Source organism: Piliocolobus tephrosceles, chromosome 19, assembly GCF_002776525.5.
Source record: "Piliocolobus tephrosceles isolate RC106 chromosome 19, ASM277652v3, whole genome shotgun sequence".
In the NCBI taxonomy this organism is placed as follows: Eukaryota; Metazoa; Chordata; class Mammalia; order Primates; family Cercopithecidae; genus Piliocolobus; species Piliocolobus tephrosceles.
This window is the reverse complement of record NC_045452.1, coordinates 11,619,161-11,641,670: the sequence shown is the minus strand read 5'-3', so window position 1 is coordinate 11,641,670 and position 22,510 is coordinate 11,619,161. Positions and strand designations below refer to the sequence as shown.

General features: G+C 37.9%; 1 protein-coding gene across 4 annotated transcripts in view; it reads right to left on the bottom strand.

Annotated features, from left to right (window-relative positions):
* Positions 1 to 22,510, bottom strand: part of HORMAD2 (HORMA domain containing 2) — a 145,593-nt gene that overhangs the window by 1,962 nt on the left and 121,121 nt on the right. The window lies entirely within an intron of this gene.

The window sequence follows — 22,510 nt, the reverse complement described above, 5'->3', positions numbered from 1 at the left end:
TTCCTTTTGGCTTATACTAAGACAGCAGCTATGCAAACTCTGAGAAAATATATAGAGCAGCCCGTCAACTTGTTTACTTACATGTAAAAATTTGAAATGGCCTGCTCTAAAGGAAAGGAAATAGCAACATAAAAACTCAAAGCACAAAAACCAAGTTGTTATCTAGGAGATGAATTTGTTATGGTTTGACTGTAGGAAAAAGTATCTGGGAAAAGTTAGCTAGATATGTTGCTTGGCCATGCTTTCCATTCAAACCAAGCTATCCTCACTTCTATCAAATCTGGGTACACATGAAAGAAGAGAAGATGAGTGGACAAATTCTCAACTGACCAGTTGACCTGATGGTTTAATAGTTTTGTTCTCTTTTTCTTCCATTGTTCAAATAAATCAAAGTTTAATTATGAGTTGCAGAACTGTAATTTTATTGCAGTGAGTCAAAATATCTTCAATATTTCAAGGTAATAGTGAGGCCTGGGAACTCTCAATGGTTTATAGAAAATTAGTGGGCTGAAAAACAAGTATGTATCAGCCAGGGGACACTTCTTAACATAGACAAATAATATATACAAACTGTATAAACCAACAAATTTATCCACACAAAGGAACATTTGAGAAACATTTTTCAGGTGTATTCCAACTGGATGAGTTTGTGTACTTGACGCCAAAACCAACAAGTCAAGCAAAGGGCCAGTAATCAGGCAGACTAGAAAGATTATCTGGATGATCTGAACATCAGATGATCATCAAATGACTTCTAATACATTTCATATTATATTTTAAACATACAGCCTATAAGTGTTTCTCTTTTAATTATTAAGTGTTTCTTGATGCAGATTAACAAGAGGCTACTATGATCTGTTTACCAATAGAGCCTCAGGAGTAGAGTATCCACATATGTATCTGAAAAAAGCCCTGAAGATATGCTTTCTGGATATGATGTTGCCCTACTTTCCATCTTTGGTTTAGTAACATATTCTCCATTTGGGAAGCCAAAAAGTAGGCTTTGCCTTAAGCACAAATAGGATAGCCAGCTGATTTAGTAGCAGTATTTGGGAAGTTCTAGAAGGGATCCTTTCTTCTAAATGACTCTTTTTAATCACTTATTCCTTTATTCACTCCCTTTAAAAATGCTTGTTACTTGAATGTTCTCCCAAAGTTCTGTCTTTGGCTGTCTTTCTCCTTATTCTCCACACCCTCCCTGAGTGATCTCATCCGCTTTTAGGAATCAATTACCAATCATAAGCAAAGACCCCCACATTTTTGTTTACAGCCTAGATCTTCCTTCTGAACTTCAGATCTATGTGTGTATCCAACTGCCAACTAAAAGTCTCTACATGGGTATTCCAAAGAAAACTCAAGTGCAGTCTGTCCAAATTGGAATTCATCATCTGCTTCTCTAAGCCTGTTCCCAATCTTTGTTCTCACTTACCCAAGGTGTCCAAGTTAAAAATCAGAGAATCATCCATGAGTACTCCATCATTCTCATGCTAGCATCTAATTAATCACTAATTCCTTTTGATCCTCCTCCTTAATAGCTCTCAAATCCATCCATTGTCCCCTATTCCCATTACTTCTTTAGTGCAGGCAAACATCATCTCTCCCAATCACTGGTCCCTACTCCCACTATGACTGCTTCTCCAGTCCATTCTCCAATCTGGAGCACAAGTTGTCTCATATGCAGATCTGACCACATCGCTCTTCTGCTTCATCAATCATCCATTAATAACTTCCCATGGACCTCAGAATAAAGTCTAGGTGCTTTATGGCCTTGGCCTATTTCTGCAGCTCCATCTTCCCCCACACTTAACCACTTGCAGTTCTAATGGGCCCTGCTTGCCCCACTCTGGATTTTACCTTAATACCCACACCCATGCTTTGCTCCTCTCTTCTTCATTTGGCCCAGGGGCAGCTCCCTAGTTTCTTCTGCCTGCTGGGCTTCCGTGACACCCCCACGGCTGTGTTCTTTTCTTACCCCTTTTGTAGCATTTACTATGCAGTATTATCAGGCCTACTTACTAGTCTTCCCATCCAGAGTGTAAACTCCTTGAGGTTAGTGCCATTTTTTTTTTTTTTTTTTTTTTCCTTTTTGAAATAGAGTCTTACTCTGTCACTCAGGCTAGAGTATAGTGGTGCAATCTCGGCTCGCTGCAACCTCCATCTCCCAGGTTCAAGCAATTTTCATGCCTCAGCCTCCCAAGCTGGGATTACAGGCACCCGGCACCATGCCCCGCTATTTTTGTATTTTTATTAGAGACAGGATTTTACCATATTGGACAGGCTAGTCTCAAGCTCCTGACCTCAGGTGATCCGCATGCCTTGGCCTCCCAAAGTGCTGGGATTACAGGCATAAGCCACTGCGCCCAGCCCCAATATTTGCATCATCTTTGTATTCTCAGTTCCTGGCATCTGGTAAAGCTCTTTAATTATTGGCTGAATGAATGAACACATAAATGAAACTGATTTTAAGCCAGGCCATGAGCTGGGCACTAAAACATATCTCTAGTAATACAAAGATCAATGAGACATAGATGGTTTCCCAGAATTGAGCCTTGTAAAGGAGAGACATTAAGTACACAATTACAATATAATGCAATACAATATAATGCCAAAATAGACATTCGGCAATTCATTCAGCAGTTATTTATTGAGGGTCAGCTATGTGCATAGACTCTTCTAGGTTTTTAGAACATATCAGTGAAAGAAAGAGATAAAAAGTCCTGCCCCATGAATTTTACAATCTGGCCATGTTACTTTCCAATGGCATCCATTGCTTTTAGGACAAAGTCCAAAAATGGCCTTTCATACCCTAGACCTAGTTCTTTACATTTTCAGGGGAGGGAAAGTGTCACAGACCCTGATGAAAGCTATGCATGCTCTCTTCAGAAAAATGCTCACACCTCCACTCACTAATCTACTTTGGCAGGCTGTTTGAGGGGCTACTAGACCCCCTGAGTACTTCTCAGTTAGAGTTATGACTCCTCAGGCCCTGGCTTTGCCTAGCCTCATACCTTGCTTCTCATACCTTGCTTCCTCTTGATTCTAAACCTTTGCACATGATGTTCCTTCTGCCTAAAATGTTCTTTACCCTCCACTGCCCTCCCTTTTTGCCTAGTTGATTCCTACTCATTCTTCAGATCTCAGATAAAAAAAAAATTTCCTCAGAGAAACTCTCTCCATCCCAAATAAGTTAGGTCTCCCAATCATAGAACTATGTGGAGTTCTAGGAGATTAGGAACATGCATGTCTTAGTTACATTTGTATCACTAACATCTAGCAAGTGCCTTGACATAGTAAAAGCTCAATAAATACTTTCTGATGAATGAATTTTCAAAGAGCACTCTGCCTGCAGTGTAGAAATGTATTGGAGATATCAAGCAGATACAGATGATGAGTCTGTTATAGTGGTAGACAGATGGTAACTTGCATGGCAGTGGAAATAGAGAAAAGTTAAAATTGAGAGATATATTTGGGAGGTGGAGTCAGAAGGATGGCCAATTGGATATCATGGTAAGAGAGAGATAGATGGGTCAATAATAACTTCCCTGTTTCTAGTTTGGTTAACTGCATGGATGGAGGTGCTGTTCTCTCAGGTTGAGAAGAATGGGAGTTTTGAACCTGTTGAGTTTGGAATGCCCACGAAACCTCCACGTGGACATGTTGAATTGGTGGCTATATGTAGAAGTCTGAAGTTCAGGAAAGAGGTCTGGGTTGGAGATGTAAATTTGAAAGTCATAAGCATAAGGAGGATAATTAATGCCATGGGTGTGAGAGAGATTGCTTATTGAAAGATCAGAGTGTGGGAAGGGAAAGAGATCAGGACATAGCCTAAGGAAATCCAACATTTAGAGATCAGTTAGAGGATGAGTCAACAAAGGAGACTGAGAAAGAGAGAGATAAAAGAAGATTAGCAGACCGTAATGTTGAGAAAGCCAGGGGAAGGGGGTTTTAAGGAGAGGGAGTGGAAAAATTAAAAGATAGTGGTCAATAGGGTCAGGTGTTGCTGAGAGGGCAAGGAAGATGAGGACTCAAATATGTCCACTTGATTTCACCACATGGGGTTTACTGAGTGCATTGGATTGGTGAGGGTGGAAGTCACCTTGAAGTCATGTGAAGAGTGAATAAAAGATTAAAGAAATTGAGACAAGTACACAAAGTTTTATAGAAGTCAAGAGGGAGTGACCAACTCAGGCTTGGGAATTTAGAGAAGGCTCCTTAGAAGAGAGACATTGAGCTGGGCATTGAAGGAAGAGCAGCAGTTCACCAGACTGGAAATGGTGGTGGGAGCAAGGGGAGGTTATTCTAGGCAGAAAGCTCAATATGTTTAAAGACAATGAAACATGAAAAGACATGGAAAATACATGAGATGGTGGGAAATGTCCCTTTATTAGATTGACTCTTAGGGTTAGGTATTATGCATTCAACATACTCCTGTTAAAAATGCAAATTCCCCTGAAATTTTTACTCAATATGATATTAGTGTAAGTGAATTTACCAAGTGGTCTCCAAGTGTCAGCCTACTAAAAGCAGAACCTCACAGGCTTTGGAAAAAGGACAGATATGTTGTGACACAGAAAGGGCAGTTCAGGGCACATTACTTGTTTTGTGTGAGGAGGTAGACCTGCAAAGGGGAACCAAGGGAGAGGGCAGCCCCAGGCAGCCAGGAAATATGGTGAGTTTTGTGCCTGGGGTGAGTGTAGTGAATTTTGCTCACTTCAAAATTATTTTTCAAGTCAGATCTGGCAAAATGTTTTCTCTTGAGAAAACCAGTCCTCACCAGTATAAATTTGTAGTTAAGTTTATGTCTAGAATCTTTGGATTTGGCAGTTTCCAGATCAAAGACTTCTATGGTTCAAAGGATCTATGTCCCTAAAAGTAAGTTATACCACTGATGTTTTGATTCACTTAACATTTATATTTTTGGCACAATGAAAGGGAGATCAACAGTAATTATAAAATAAATGCCATTAATATAAATGCAGTTTATGCTAACATTGTGATGAATAAGCAGTAAGAAAGCAAATGCTTTGAGAGAAACTTACCTTCAACACCAGTAGAGCTGTAAGCTTTCTTGATATGTTGGTACAGTAAAGGAAAGAAAGGAGTAAAACATGACAAGAATTATCCAAGTTTGTGGTAATGCCATTGACCAAGGTTACAAATAGAAGAAGTTGATAGAGTGGGAGGTGGGAACATGGTGGGGAAGATAGATAGAGAAATAATTGACTCTGTTTATAAGATTCTGAATTGGATGTGAGATATCCAAATGAAGATGTTCACCAGGCATTGACTATGTGAGCTGGATCTAAGGATGGAGGAAATCACATCAAGAGCACACTGGGAAATGTCTCATGTTTTACTGGGACTTGTGAGGGGTTTGCCCATTCAATTAATTTCTTATCTTCTGCCGTTTGTGACCAGAGTTCTGGACCATGACTATCTCTATTTAGGAGGTAAATGTGTATTCTTCTTAGGCTCATAATCAGATATTTCCATTTATCTCCAAAAGTTATTACATAAGTTCTCCCTTACCCTCTTCTCTAAGGTATCATATGACTTTAAAAGTTTTATAATTAATTCATTTATTTGACAAATGTTTTTTGAGCACCTTCTCTGAGCCAGACACTGTGTTAAACACTAAAGATACAAAGCTGATCAAGACACTTCATGTCCTCAAAGAAGGCCTGGTACGGGGAAACAAACAGGTTACAGAGGAAATGACAGAGTCATGTATAGGGTACTGCAGGGGTTCCAAAAAGATCTTATCAGTTCTTTCTGAGGAGGCCTGGCAAGGCTTCAAAGGGGATATGAAGCTTGAACTAAGTAATGCAAGATGAGCAGACATTCACCAGGCAAACAGCATTAGGAAATGGGGTTGCAAATAACATATTTTAGACAGGAGCACAGGTACAGGGATATAAAGCAGGATACCTCTGGGGAATTGGGTATAGTTCAATGGGGCTAACAGGAAGGGTGTGGGAGTGGTGGGCTAGGTCAGCCAATGTCATTGTTTAAAGTTTGGACTTTGTAACGGGAGTTTGTAATGGAATACCCCAAAGGGTTCCAAGAGTAGGTCTGTTTTAGAAAGATCCCTATGGCAGCAGTGTGAAGGGTGGATTGAAGAGGAGTAAGATGAGAACCAATGAGGCTACTTCAGAAAAGGAATGATCTGAGCAAGACCAAAAGCCACAGTAAAGTTAGAGGGAAAACATGAAAAGGATAAAGGGCTCAGCAGAGACAGAATGAGTGCCTGAACCTGAGCCCTACCATGACTTGATCATTAATTGGAATAAGCACAGGTATAGTAAAGGAAAGAAAGGAGTAAAACATGACAAAAATTACCCAAGTTTCTGGTAATGCCAGTGACCAAGATGGGAAATAGAAGTTGAGGGAGTACGAGGTAGGAACATGGTATGAAGGATGAATGAAGAAACAACTGACTCTGTTTTCAAGATTCTGAGTTGGAATGAGATATCCAAATGAAGATGTCCACCAGGCATTGACTATGTGACCTGGAGCTAAGGATGAAGGAAATTGCATCAAGGGCATATATCAAAAGAAGTATTCACTTGGGACAAAAGAAAGAATATTACTTCTTCTGAGGTCCACAGGAATCAGGTAAAGTGGATACCGATATAGGTAAACATTTAAATATGAGAGCAAAAAGTTGAATGATTTATGTCTGATGACCTTAATTATTTCTATGAAGTAGAGTTTAGGTCATCTGCCCAGAAAGGGAGTAAACTGGTGTTGGGTGGCACTTAAAACATTTAAGTGGTAAAAGTATAAAATGGTCATTTGGACAATGGGAAAAGCAGTTGATCATAGATTTGTAAAAATAATGTAGACTTTTACTTAGGATCCCGATAGCTGTAAGACATATTACCTTCAAATTAAACATTTGAATGCTTACAACAGACTATATACTAAAAAATCCCGTATGTTATGTCATTTATTCCTCACAATAACTGTGTGTGATGGGAGGGGGAGTGTTTATTCCTCTTGTACAGATGTAGAAACAAGCTCAGAGAAGTGAAATGACTTATCCAGTTCACACATTTAGTAAGTGCAAGTTTTGAACGCAGGTCTTCTGATTTCAAGTTTAGTGCTCCTTAAAATTTGTTTCTTCAACCCAAAGGGGAAAACAAGGTAAGAAATTATAGAATAGTCTATAAGAATTCTTTGTAGTATCCTTAAGCTTCTATTTGGGGTTGATCTTTCCTTGGGCACAGCCTATTGGGACTTCAAACTAAACAAAACCAAAGTCAAATTTATTGTTTTTCCTTTGTAACCAATTTTTCCTCATGACTCTACAATTTCTGTAAATCATCATTTCCCAGTCATCAAAGGTGGAAAACAGTCACCTTAGATTCATCCCTTGTTTCCTAATGCCTACACAGTGTTCTTGTAATGAGTAAATGGAATAGCACAGATAGAGCACTCGGTATAACCTCTCACATGTGCAAGTCATTCGGTGACTGACAGTTATCATAATTCCTACTGCCACAGGAATCCCCAGCTCCAGGCAAATTGGATTGTGGTACACTGAAAAACAGGCCCCAAAAGATGTCCATGTCCTAAATTCTGGAGCCTATGAATGTGACCTTACATGGCAAAAATATAAAAGGGGGGCATCTCTACAGATGTAATAAAGGATCTTGAAATGGAGAGTTCTTCTTAATTACCCAGGTGGACCCTAAATGTAATCATATGTATCCTTGTAAGACAGAGGCAGTGGGAGATGTGAACACAGGCAGAAGAGAAGACAATGTGACAATAGGGTCAGAGACTATTGTGACCAGGAATGCCAGCAGCTACTAGAAGCTGGATGAGGCAAAGAATAGAACTTCTCTTAGAGCACCAGAGGGAGTATGGCTCTGCTGACATCTTGATTTCAGGCCACTGATACTGCTTTTGGACTTCTGGCCTCTAGAATTGTGAGAGAATACATTTTTGTTGTTTTAAACCACCAAACTTGTAATTTATTACAGCAACCAAGGGAACTAATCCTCCAAACATACCACATTCTTTTCCCTCTTCTCTATTTCCTCTAGACCTAAGAAAACAGAAATCTTCCATTACTTTCTTTCTTTTAAATTTTGAATAATTCCTTCAAGGCCAATGTCTAACAGTACTTCATCCACAAACCCTCTCTTGCTCCTTTAATCTGACATGAACTTTCTTTCTAATGAATATCCACACTACATTTTTGTAACTGAATGTTTCTGACAACATAAATATTTGTAAACAAATTGCCCTATACCTGGGATTGGATTTTTATTTAGGAATTCATGTGTATTAATTTTATGGCCTTTTGCCTCTCTGCAATGCTTTACACAACATCTTTCACACAGTAGGTATCAATAATTCTTTGCTACACTACCTCTACTACTTACAAAAGTGTTCAGTTACACAGTTATTCATACATTCAAAAGCCATACTGTCTAATATGATAGCTATTAGCTACATGTGGCCATTTATATTTAATTTAATCAAAATGAAATAAAACTTAAAATGTACTTCCTCAGTTGCATTAGCCACATTTCTGGTGCTCAATAGCCACATGTGGTGAGTGACTACCTATTTGACATCACAGATACAGAACATTTTTCTTATCACAGAAAATTCTATTGGACAGAGCTATTCTACATGACAATCTTGAATATTATACAAGTAAATAGAAATTTTCTTAGGGATTATGGTGATAATAGGAATATAGATACTAGAAATAATGTTTCTTTAAAACACAAAGGCATATTATTATAAAAATGTTGTTTCCCAAGATTAATTCATCAAATAAAAGGAATCTCAAAAAAATTCCAATAATATGTCTGTTGGAACTTGTTAGGCTGATTCTAATAGTGAAAGAGAAAATAGGTGGGAAAACCTTAAAAATAAAGAATAATGAAAAAGAAGAAAAATGAGGGGAATAATAATAAAGAGAATAAAGAAAAAGAAGGATAATGAAGAATAAAGAAAAAGAATAATAATAAATATAAAGGGAATAAAGAAAAAGAAGAATAATGAGGGGAAACAGTTACCCTTCCAGATATTAAAAGCTACTATAAAATCAAGGTAATTAAAAATTATATCACAAGAGTAGATATATGGATCAGTGAAATAGAAGAGAAAATCTAAACACAGGCCTATGCTTTGGTTTATGAAAAAGGTGGCATTTCAATTAGCAGGGAAAGGGCAGACTATTCAGGTGGTATGAATAAAATGGGAAAAAGTTATCATACTGGGGGAAATATCCCAGCTAACTTAAGGAAACAAATGTATAAACCCAAACTACAAATCTAGTAAAACAAAATATAGAAAACATTATGTATAACTTTAGCATTGGGAAGACCCTCTGAAGTAACATATAAAATGTATAAAATGGGGGGGGGATAGCATTAGGAGATATACCTAACGTAAATGATGAGTTAATGGGTGCAGCACACCAACATGGCACATGTATACATATGTAACAAACCTGCACGTTGTGCACATGTACCCTAGAACTTAAAGTATAATAATAATTTTTAAAAAGTAAAAAAATATATATAAAATGATGACACCATGGAAAGACATCTGCATTCATAGACTGAAAGACAATATGGTTAAGATGTCAACACTACCCAAAGCAATCTACAGACTCAACACAATCTTTATCAAAATCCCAATAAAATTTTTTGCAGAGATAGAAAAACCCATTCTAAAATTTATATGGGATCTCAAGGATCTCCAAATGGCCAAAACAATCTTGAATAAGAAAAACAAAGTTGGAGGTCTCACAGTTCCTGATTTCAAAGCTTACTACAAACCTACAGTAATCAAAACAGTGTGGTACTGGCATAAAGACAGGCATATAGACCAATGAAGTAGAGTAAAGAGCCCAGAAATAAACCTTCATGTATATGGTCAAATGATTTTCAACAAATGTGCCAAGAACATTCAATGAGGAAAGATAGTCTTTTCAACAAACGCTGTTAAGAAAATGGAATATCCATATGCAAAATAATGAAGTTGGACCTTTATCTTAGATCATTCACAAAAGTTAACTCAGAAAGGATCAAAGATCTAAACTTAAGAGCCAAAACTATAAAACCCTTAGAAGAAAACATAGGGAAAATCTTTGTAACATTGGAGTTAACAAGGATTTCTTAGATATGACACAAAAAACAAAGGCAAAAGAAAAAACAGGTAAATTGGACTTCAAAATTTAAAACTTTTGTGCATCAAAGAATGCTATTATCAAGAAGGCAACCCATGGAATGAGAGAAAATGTTTGCAAATCATATATCTGATAACGGATTAATGTCCAAAATATATAAAGCATTTCTACAACTCAACAACAACAAAACAACACTGATTTTAGTGGGTATGGTGGCTCACACTTGTAATTGCAGCTATTCAGGAGGCTGAGGCAGGAGGATCGCCTGAGCCCAGGAGTTTGAGACCAGCCTGGGCAACATAGTGAGACCCTGTCTCTTAAAATACAAACAAACAAAAAAACAAACAAAATCCTGAGTTTAAGATGGGCAAAAGACTTGAAGAGACATTTCTCTAAATAAGATATGCAATTAGCCAATAAGCACATGAAAAGATGCTCAATATCACTATCATCAGAGATGCAAATTAAAGCCACAAAGATATACCACTTCATACTCATTATAATAGTTATTATTAAAAAAAACAGAAAATAACAAGTTGGGGATGATGTGGAGAAACTGGAACACTTGTGCATTGCTGGTAGAAATGTTAAATGGTGCAGCTGCTATGGAAAAAGTAGGGCAATTCTTCAAAAAATTAAAAATAGAATTACCATATTATCCAGCAATTCCACTGCTGGGTACATACCCAAAAAGACTGAAAGCAGGAACCTGAACAAGTATTTGTACACCTATGTTCATAGCAGCGTTATTCACAATAGCCAAAAGGTAGAAACAACCCACCTGTCCATCAATAGATGAATGGATAAACAAAATATGCTGTATACATACAATGGAAGATTATTCAGCTTTAAAAGGAAGGATATTCTGATACATGCTCAAACATGGATAAACCTTGAGGACATTATGCTAAGTGAAATAAGCCAGTCATAAAAGAGCAAATATTATATATTGCACTTGTATAAGGTATATAGAGTAGTCAAATTCATAGAGACAGAAAATAGAATGATGATTGCCAGGTGCTATGGGGAGAAGGAGATGAGGAGTTATTGTTTAATGGGTATAGAGTTTCAGTTTGGGAAGATGAAAAAACTTCTGGTAATGGATAATGGTGACAGTTGCACAACAATGTGAATACACTTAATGCCACTGAACTGTACCCTTAAAAATTGTTAAAATGGCAACTTATATATTCTGTATATTTTACCACAATAAAAAATCAACACAAAAAGAAAAAGAAAAAAAAAAGTAAGCACACGGCCGGGCATGGTGGTTTATGCCTGTAATCCCAGAATTTTGAGAGGCGGAGGCAGGCAGATTAGTTGAGCCCAGTGGTTTGAGAACAGCCTGGGCAACATGGAGAAACCCCATCTCTACAAAAAATTTTAAAAATTAGCTGGGCGTGGTGGCACATGCTTGTAATCCCAGCTACTCAGGAGGCTGATGTGGCAGATTGCTTGTACCCAGGAGGCAGAGGTTGAGGTGAGCCAAGATCATGCCACTGCACTGTGGCCTGGGCAACAAAGTGAGACCTTGTCTCAAAAAGAAACTAAAAAAGAAAAGAAAATCAGCACATGATTTATAAAAATGATGAAACCATAAAAAATAAGCATCTTTTCTTAGGTAATACAATCTTTGAACAGGACTATATTCAGATAATCAAAAACTTCAATTATCTTCTGGCCCCCTAGGTATCTATCCTAGAGAAATGCTTCCATATATGCACAAAGAGTCATGTTCAAGGACATTCCTGAAGCAATGTTCCTAAGAAAAAGTAAAAACTTAAATGTTCATCAATATCAAAAACTTGAAATAAACCTAGAACACTTTAATACTAAGGATTACTATGCCACAGTTAAAAAGAATGAGGCTCATTTAAGTATACTGATAGGGAAAAATCTATAAGACATATGTTGAGTGAAAAAAGTAAGCTTAAAAAAGGACAATATTATTGCATTTGTGATTTTAAGATGTCCACAAATCACCGGGCATGGTGGCTCACACCTGTAATCCCAATACTTTGGGAGGCAGAGGCGGGCAGATCACCTGAGGTCAGGACCAGCCTGGCCAATATGGTGAAACCCTGTCTCTACAAAAATACGAAAATTAGCCAGTCATGATGGTGGGTGCCTGTAATCTCAGCTACTCTAGAGGCTGAGGCAGGAGAATCGCTTGAACCCAGGAGGCAGAGGTTGCAGCGAGCTGAGATCGCGCCACTGCACTCCAGCCTGGGCGACAGAGCAAGACTCTGTATCAAAAAAAAAAAAAAAAAAAAAGATGTCCACAAATCAAATGTTTGCATGTATATACCTGTATACAGTACTGCCTAATAGAAATAGAATGGAAGACACAACTACACACCAAATAAATAATTTTAAACTTGAACCATATTTTAAAAAATAAGAAGAGACTGATGAAATTAAAATTTAATATTTAATTTAACCCAATATATTAAAAACTATCATTTTAATATGTGAATATTAAAATGATGGAGATATTTTATGTTCTTTTTTTGCAGTACGTCCTCACACTCCAGCGTATATTTTATACCTACATCTCAATTCAAACTAGCCACATTTCAAGTGCTCAGTAGCCGCACGTGGCTAGTGGCTGCCATATTAAACAACATATTGTGTGTGTGTGTGTGTGTGTGTATTTTGAGACAGGGTCTCGCTCTGTCATCTAGGCTGGGTTGCAGTGGTACCATCCATGGCTTACTGCCGCCTTGACCTCCCCGTCTCAGATAATCCTCCCACCTCAGCCTCCCGAGTACCTGGGACTACAGGCACACACCACTATGCCCAGCTAATTTTTGTATTTTTGGTAGAGACAGGCTTTCACCGTATTGCCCATGCTGGTCTCAAACTGCTGGACTCAAGTTATTGGCCCACCCCAACCTCTCAAAGTGCTGGGACTACAGATGTGAGCCACCATGCCCACCCTGTGTGTGTATTTTAAATGTAAAGGAAAAGGTATGGAATATCCTCATTGGCAGTTTTTGAACTATCTATGAGAATGTATTCACGTGTAAATTGTATTAAATATAATCAAACTTAAATTAAAAATATGAAGTTTCATATCAATTTGTTTATTAATTGTTTAAATTGTGTTTTCTATTACTTGACATGGTTATAATAATCAACATGTTTATTACTTCAATCTCTTTTATCCCCTTTATTTCAAAGTGATAAAAAATGTCATTGTAAAAATCTTTTTACTTGCAATCTTGCTTTATTTGCAAAGGTAAAAAAGAACATTTTATAAAATAATGTTTATTTGGCTTTTTAAAATTATAAAATATTCTAAAATATTATTAAATGCTTTTCAATAGAAAAATCTCAGTTACTTTCTTACTTTCAAATGCCTGAGTAAATAATTATGAATTCTGTGGTAGTTAAAGGTGGATACATTAAATACATGAACACGCTCAAGCGCATACTTCAAGTAATTATAAAAATGAAAAAGTTGTTCTTGGTTTGTGGCATGAATAGAGGAAATTTACAGGCAATGACATGATGTGTGTCATTAGATGTACTAAAGTTTGACATACGTTTGCTGATTCTTCAAAAAAGAGATGAACAGATAATAGATGCAGAATTGGAAATGCAATACCCTGCTTCTCACAGACTTGCTATGTAGGTCATTTGCTTGAACATGAGCCTCTATAAGTGCTTTAGCAGGTGTTGAGAGGAACATAACATAACTGTAAGTACAGAAATGACTATAGAGATAGGTCCCATAAAATATCAGAAAAAGACCACTTTGATATGAAAATTGTCTAAGAGGGAAGATCTCTATTGGTGCAATATCAAAACCTCAGGTCATAATTGCTTACTCTTGCTGGCAGGAAGGAGCGACCAAAGTAGACAACACTTAGGAACTCTGGCATCCCCAGTAAAGTTCCTCCATATAAGGCAGAGGCAGAGTTGCAAGATACAGTCACTAAGAAGTCACATTTTCCCTTTAAATTGACCCTAAATTCAATTGAAGAGAAATAGAAAACCCCTAAAGAGAAGTAGTTGAGTGTTTAGAGAAAGGATAAGTTTTACATGAGGGGCACACACCTAAACTTAATTTTCATATTATTTACCCAGGAAATGATGAAACATTTTCAAAATTTCTAAAACAAAATGAGAATAATCATACCCCTCCTCTTCCTGATCTAGCTTTGAAAAAATATATTCAAACACTTTGCTGTAATTAACAGAATTTTCTACAGCGTCAATTTAGTTCAAGTATAGTTATTTAATTGCTTCCATTTTTGTTAGTTTTATGTATCTGTTTCAACAGCTAATACATTTACATAATATGCAATTCAAAAGGTAATATAAAGGTATATAGTGAAACTCTCCCTGCTGTCCCAGAACCATTCAAGTCCCCTTCTAAAAGACAACCACCGTTACCAGTTTCTTTTACATCCTTGCAAAAACCTTCTGTACTGTTGTCATTTCAAAATCAACTGCATCACTAAAAACTTAAAACGGTATAAAATTCATGATATCACTCTCTTCAAGTTGTTTTATTAAATCTGGGCCAGGCCCGGCCACAGTAAGAGTAAATGAGGAAATGGAGGGTTGTGACCAAGTAACAGACCTATCTGCAGCGCCACTCTTGCTCTTTTATGGAGGTGAGCTTTCTTCCCATTCCTTCAGTTATTCTCCCCATGTAGAGAATACATATTTTCCTCCTGACTAAAGAAAATGAAAGAAAACCAAAGAATGGAAAGGTAAAAGAGGAGGGTCAGGCAAACAGAAGATTCAAGGCACCATGCTAAGTGCTATGGTGGTGATAAGGGCAGGGCACAGTGGCAGCAGAACAGCAGGGGTGGGCAGTAGAGTTCAAGGTAGTAAGGAACACAGCTATGTAAACAACAAACTCTAACTAACATCCAACACAGGTAGGATGAAGTCAGGGCTAAATAAAGATACAAGCAGTAGGCTGTAAGAATATGGATGGAAAAGAAGAATGGAGAGCGGGACTTCATAAATTAGCCCTGGGCTGGCTGAGCATGTCTGTCTGACAAGCTTCTTTTCAGAGTGCACACATTTTCCCTGACTCATGAAAACTTAGAGCTGGGAGAATGCCAGAGCAGTGTGCTGAAGCTCAGTCAGTAAGGAAGTCTTTTGGAACCAACATGGAAAGGAAAAAACTAAAGACCTTGTATATACACAAAAAAGTAGGAAAAATAATAAAAGCCCTCCTGCAGCTCACAACTGGTCTTCAGTAGTGAATCAGGAAAAAAAAAAAAAAGAGCATTTTCAAAAGCTTTACTATTTACTTAAAATCAGGGCTGCCAGGTGTTGCTCAACCCCAGGGGGTGCCATTCACATTTCTGTCTATGTTTTAGGTATCCCTGGAATTATGCAGTGCACAATCAGCACAGTCAGTCATGCATGGCAACCCTGACAGGGCATATATTCCATTTTCAACTAACACTTTTTAAATTTACCTATCACTAAGTTTTTACTTGAAATACAGGGTATTCCTTTTGGCTAATATTTCCTATGAAAGATAAACCAAACATTTGGAATATACAAAGATGTTTTCTTAAAAACTCAAGGTTGTTAAGTATAAACTGCAGCAAAGCTATGATACAGAATATGGCTAGATTATATACCTAAAGTATGACATAATATACATATTTTCCAACCTATAAAGATTTTCCATGATGTGATAGGACTTCTCAGTTTCACATTAAGCACTATTTACTTAGAAATGTAGGGCTATTTCGAATCTAGCCGGGCCAGAGAGCAGAGTGGAACAGTATTATGGCAGGGCATATGGTACGTTTTTATTCTGAGGGCTTTCAAAATTCGATGATTAAAAGTTGAAACTCTCTGCCTTATTTTAGAAGAGCTTTTCTAATTTTTCCCCGTTGTCTCTCATTTCACTGGCATTATCTAATTCAGCGAAGCTACAGATGTCCACCAATTTAAAAAACATGACAGTAGTTCATATAAAAGAATTTTTTTTTTTTTTTTTTTTTGAGACGGAGTCTCGCTCTGTCGCCCAGGCTGGAGTGCAGTGGCCGGATCTCAGCTCACTGCAAGCTCCGCCTCCCGGGTTCACGCCATTCTCTTGCCTCAGCCTCCCGAGTAGCTGGGACTACAGGCGCCCGCCACCTCGCCCGGCTAGTTTTTTGTATTTTAGTAGAGACGGAGTTTCACCGTGTTAGCCAGGATGGTCTCGATCTCCTGACCTTGTGATCCGCCCGTCTCGGCCTCCCAAAGTGCTGGGATTACAGGCTTGAGCCACCACGCCCGGCATGAAATCAAGAAATATTTGTCATCCTTAGATATGGCTGTGTTTTATTCTCTTCTTTATGCTTTGTATAGTTGTTGATTATGTAGGAACCAAACTTTTAAGTTTTTTTTTTTTTTTTAACTTTGTGGATATGAAGCTAACTCTTGGTGATTTTTAGAAGTTACCCACATTTTCCTCTTTTGTGGAAATGTTTACACTGGGGATTTCCACTGAGAGAATTGAGGGAGCTCTTTTATTTTTATTTTTATTTTTTTTGGATATAGCAACTGAGGCCATATTTCTATTAACGCCTCCTTTTTTTTCCTTTGCCCTACTCTAGGAGAGTGTTTATACACTTAAGAATTAAATCTAACAGGTTCACATGGAATATTACATATGTATTAATATATGTAAAATAAGATCATGTGTTTGAAAATGTTTGGTACAATATCTGGTACATGTTAATAATTCAATACAAATTGGTTGTATTTAGTTGAACATTACCCAGTTTTGGTGAAAATGTGATTGCAATAAATGAAATGTGCTCTAAGCTGGCATGGTGAATTTTTTTAAAAAATCTAATTTATTTTAGGTTATGAGAAGTATAAGGGATCTCTGAGTAATAAGTGAAATTACATATTCAATACCGAAGTCTTTCACTTCAAATTTCAGCTACAAACTTCTAGTGTTCCCATAAATGCAACAGTGGAAAATAAATATGCCTGAACATGCTTGACTTACAATGAAGAAGAAAAAGAGGATCATAGAAGCTAGAGACACTGAAAACTGAAATGCATACAAGCCAAGACATCCTCTTAAATCCCACCCAAGAAGCAATGAATAGCTTGAAAAAGTATTCGTCTGACTTTTTTTATGGTATAGTGCATAGACTAAGAACCAGGGGGCTGGGTTCCATCACCAACTTGCAAGTTTCCATCACTGTAAAAAAAAAAAAAAAAAAAAGGAGGGGGATAATATTTGCCATGTACCAAACAGGGATGCTTTGAGGATTAGTGACATAATGTCTGTAAAGAGGCTGGAGTTCCTTGGAAAAAAGACACTACATAAATATAAAGTAGTATTAATATTTAGGCTTAGTCCACAATGTGAGACCTCGTTTCTTTGGCTCATGAGGTCATCAGCAGTTTTGTAAAATGTGCTCAAACACCCACAGAGGAGCTTTGTTAGCCTCCCTGTAAGTGGACTGTAAAGCTAATCTGACCCACCTGGTTGGAGAAGTCACAGAGGCTGTTTTCCCTTTCGTGGTCCCCAAGAGGATACAGATGGAGAGTGCTGACTCCTAAAGGAGTGAGATGTGGCCAAGAGAGCACTTCAACAGCATCTAGGGCTTCCAAGGAATGTAGTGGGAGTTTGGGTATATTTTGGCTTAGAATTAAACAAAAGTCCAATAATAACATATCTTAATTTAGAAAAAAAGCTATATTTGCCTCTCAGACAATTTAGAGTAACAGTAGGAATGAAAAAACTACTTCTTGGAATGGTTAGTTTATATCTTGAAGAGGTTTGGAGGGAAACTTGAATATTTTTGTCCTGGGAAAGCTGTAGTCTGCAGGCGTTTAGTCTGTCTGATGACAACGCCCTGACTCTTCGTCAGGGCTTTTATTGCCATGAAAAGATTATCAAGGACAATCTTGCAGAGGTTTTAGTTCTAAAGTTTCAAGGGACAATCAATTCAATGTAGATACTGCCTTGCAAAATCTTGTAGTATGACTGAATGACAGTAATGTTATTGTGACTAAATATTTGCATTTCTCAGTTTTAAAAGATACAATTAATTTTGATCCAAGAACCTCTGGCGTCAGAAACTACCCTGTTCAAAATGTAAGGTTCATGAACTTATTAACCATTAGCACTCAATAGTGATTCTGAGACTGTGTCCATAATACCAAAGCATTTGAACAAAAGATGAAAAAATGTGAAGGAATCTTTCTTTTTTATCTGGTTGTTTCGTTTCTACATTCATTTAGGGTAGGTGTTCTTTCAAAAATGATTTGGCTCCTGGTCCACTGATTGCTATAGTATTTAAGGCAGATGGATACTAATAATATACACTTTTTTAGGTCAAAGGGAACAGAAATGTTATAGCCTTCTCAACTCATAGTGAAAGCTACACTAAGTAGGAAGCATTTTCTAAATAAAATATGGTCTTACTTCTTCCTTTTCCCAATCCTTGAGAAACAGCTCAATCCTAAAGCCACGTCAGGTAGGGCAGAGCAAGCTAAGCATCCATATCAGAGCCTGTGCAGGGTGAGGAGGGCAACCATGTGGAGGGCGAGCATGACTTGGGGAGTCAGTGCTGAATGGAGTAAGGAGGGCATCACAAGTGTGGGTGACCCACAGTGGGACTGCCAGAGTTAGAGCCTGAGCAGGGTAAGGAGGGTCCATCTACATGGGGAAAAGGCCCAAGGCAGAGTGTCAAAGCTCGAGCCGGGTAGGAGGCAGTCTGGGGAGTAGAGTCAACAGTCCTAGAGGTGTGATATGGATGTCTATATGTAAGGTGGCAAAGATGGGAGTTTGGTTACATTTGAGGGAACTGATCAAATAAATAAGCTAATGATAACAGCAGCCAGTTCTCTCACTGATGGAGAAAAATTACAAATATAGAAAGTGATAAAGCTAGAATGAACTCTACAGTATTGGACTGGCATTGATGGTATAGGTGTGAAATCATGGGTTTTCATGTAGATACGTAAATATAGATGTGTGTGTGTGTGTGTACATACATATATTCTCTAGTTCTGTCCACTGACAGAAACCACATTGTGGCTATTAGAAGGAACCACTGAAAAACCAGGGATCCTTGAAGAAATGGCTGATTCCAGGACTGGAACAGGGAAAACACAAGACGAGTCTGGAACAGCATTTGACAGGATGTAAGGAAGTACTTAATTAGAGGGGCATGTCAAAGAACACAGGAGCCAACTTGAAGAAGCTCCCACTGGCAAAATCTTAGAGAATATGAGCATCAAAATAAATAATGATAGTAACAGATAAAATAAAGACCCATGAGTCCATACTGATATAAACAAGTGAATAAATGGGAAGTTTGATGAGGAGCAGGATAACTTACATAATTTCTAACTACTTTTCTATAAACTACTTATTAATTACAATGGGGAAAATGACTTTACAGCGGAGAAGGCTGACAGACATCACCTTAATCAAGTGACCAAATAAAACATAATTGATAATGGGACAAATCAAAATCATGTGTCAGTTGAAGGAAGTAAAGATTACTCAGCACCAATTCTGTGATATTCCTTCTTTCTTTTTTTCTTTTTCTTTTTTTTTTTTTATGAGCAAGATCTCACTCTGTCATCCAGGCTGGAGTATAGTTGTGTGAACATAGCTCTCACTGCAACCTTAAAACTCTTGGGTTCAAGTGATCCTCTTGCCTCAGCCTCCGGAGTAACTAGGACTACAGGCACGTGCCACCACACCCAGCTAACTTTTTAAAAAAGTTTTAAGAGATGCGGGTCTTGCTGTGTGACCCAGGCTGGTCTTGAACTCCTGGCCTCAGATGATCCTCCTGCCTCAATATCCCAAAGTGCTGAGATGACAAGCGTAATCCACCACGTCCAGCCCTATGTTATTCTTTAAAAAGATGCATACCCTGAATCTAATCTTGAGGAAACATCAGACAAATGCAAATTGAAGGACATTCTAAAAAATAAGTGGCCTGTTCTATTAAAACATGCCAAAGTGATGAAAGTCAAGGAAGGACTGAGGACCTGTTCCAAGCTAAGGGAAGATAAGAAATTTAACTAAATGTAACACATGATTCTAACCTGGATCCTTTTGCCATAATGGATATTACTGGGACAATTGGAAAAACTTGAAAGGAATCTGAGGTTAGATGACAGTAATGAATCAAAGCTGTTTTCTCAGTTTTGATGGTTATATTGTGAATATATAGGAGAATGTCCTTGCCTACAGGAATTGCATAGTACAGTATATGGGGTGATAAAGCAAATGGCTCAGAAAATAAAACATGATTTGTGTGTACTTGCAGCTTTTCTGTAAGCTTGAGATTATTTCAAAATAAAAATAAACTTATACAAAAATGTAGATTTTAGAAAAAAGTTTTTCCTGTCAATATAATACATATTTTAGTGACAAATATTGTGGAAACTGAAAACACTTATTCTTTTCTAACCTATCTAGTGACTATTCTGAAATGTGTCCATGTGTAAGTGAGGTGTCAAAAAGCTTAATTTATTGTAGAAACAGAAAGAAGGCCGGAGAAAATAGAGAAGAGGAAGTAAGGGGAAATTGAAAGAAGGTAAGGTCAGAGCCTTGGGCTAGAGCAGATGAGGTATGGCCTTAAAAGCCATAAACAGTGAAGTGACATGAATAGATTGACATCTTTAAAGATACGTTGTGTGAAATAAACTGTGCAAGCGCAAAAATGAAAGCAAGAAGACCACTGGAGAGGTACTGTTTGCTTGGGCCAGAGTGGTAGCAGTGAGATAGTGAGAAGTGGCCAGATTTGAAATATATTTTAAATGGAAAACTCACTAGACTCACTGATGGACTGGATATAGGTTATGAGGGAGAAGAACTAAGGATGGCTTTTAGGTTTGGAGCAACTAAGTAAATGATAGTGTCATTTACTGAGATGGGAGAGACTGAGGAAGTGACTAATGATAGGAAAGTAATAAGAATTATGGCTTGAATAGTAAAGTGGTGGTGATAAAAGCTTGATTAAAGTGGGTTAAAGAGAACAGAAAACAGGGAATTGGACACAGGAAACATAGACAATTCTCTTGCAAAATGGATATGAGTTGGGCCAATGGAAAGAAAGGCATTCTGGACAAGAGAAAATACACTTGTTAAGATACGGAGGAAGAAATGAACTTGGCCAGTTCTTGTGACAATGAGAAAACTGACCTAACTCAAGGAAGGGGAACATGTTGAGTAATAAGACAGATAAGGTGGAGCCAGGCTACAAGCAGCCCGAAAGCCAGGAAAAGGTGTTTAGACTTGATGTCGGAAATAGGACTCATGAGATATTTTTGATTAGGGAAGTGATATGATGAAAGTTATATTTAAAAAAGATTAGATGGCAGTGGTATCTAGGCTAGAGCAGGAGGCTGTGGGAGAGCCTGGAGGCTGTGGTAGTAATTCAAATAGGAGAGGATGAAGGTCTGGACTTGAGTTTTAGCAGTAAGAACAGGCTGGAAAGGGAAGGCTTAGGGGAATTCTGATACTTGACTAAATGAGGATAATGCAGGAGAATGATTTCAAGATTCTGAACTTAAGACACTGAGGTAAAGGTGATGCTGAGAGGGAAGGAAACTGGGTAGAGAAACTTGTTCTATGTGTGGAAAGGGGAAGGCAGTGGTGAATAAAAAGACGAGCATACTGGATTTGACATGACAGTGTTAACTCAAAGTACAAATGTCCAATAGAAGGTTAAATATATAGAACTGGAGCTCTTAGGGATGATCAGGGCTCTAGATAACACATATGGAAGTCGACAGCATACATGTGATGCTTGAAACCCTGAGAATGGATGAACCTTCCAAAGGAAAGCATATAGAGCTGGAAGAGCATATGGTAAAAGATCTTGGGGGATGTTTGGGGATGCCCACAATTAGAGGTGGAAGAAGGAACAAAAGCAAAAGAGGGAAGTGGATGGAAAAAGAATGAGAACAGATGGACAAAGAATGAGAAGTATATCATAGAAATAAGAAGGACTGTTTTAAAATGAGTATATCATCAATATAAAAAAGATCAAGTTTGAGTGTGATGGTTCACACTTGTAATCCCAACATTTTGAGAGGCTGAGGTGAGAAGATTGCTTGAGTCCAGGAGTTCAAGACCAGCCTGGGCAACATAGCAAGGCCTAGTCTCTATAAAATTTTTTAAACATAATTAGTTGCATGTGGTGGTACACAAATGTAGTCCCAGCTTCTTGGGAGGCTGAGTCAAGAGGATTGCTTGGGCCCAGGAGTTCAAGTCCAGCCTAAGCAATAAAGCAAGACGCTATTTCTACAAAAAATCATTAGCCAGGCATGGTGGCACACACCTGGGTCCCAGCTACTTGGGAGGCTGAGACAGTAGGACTGCTTGAACCCAGGAGTTCAAAG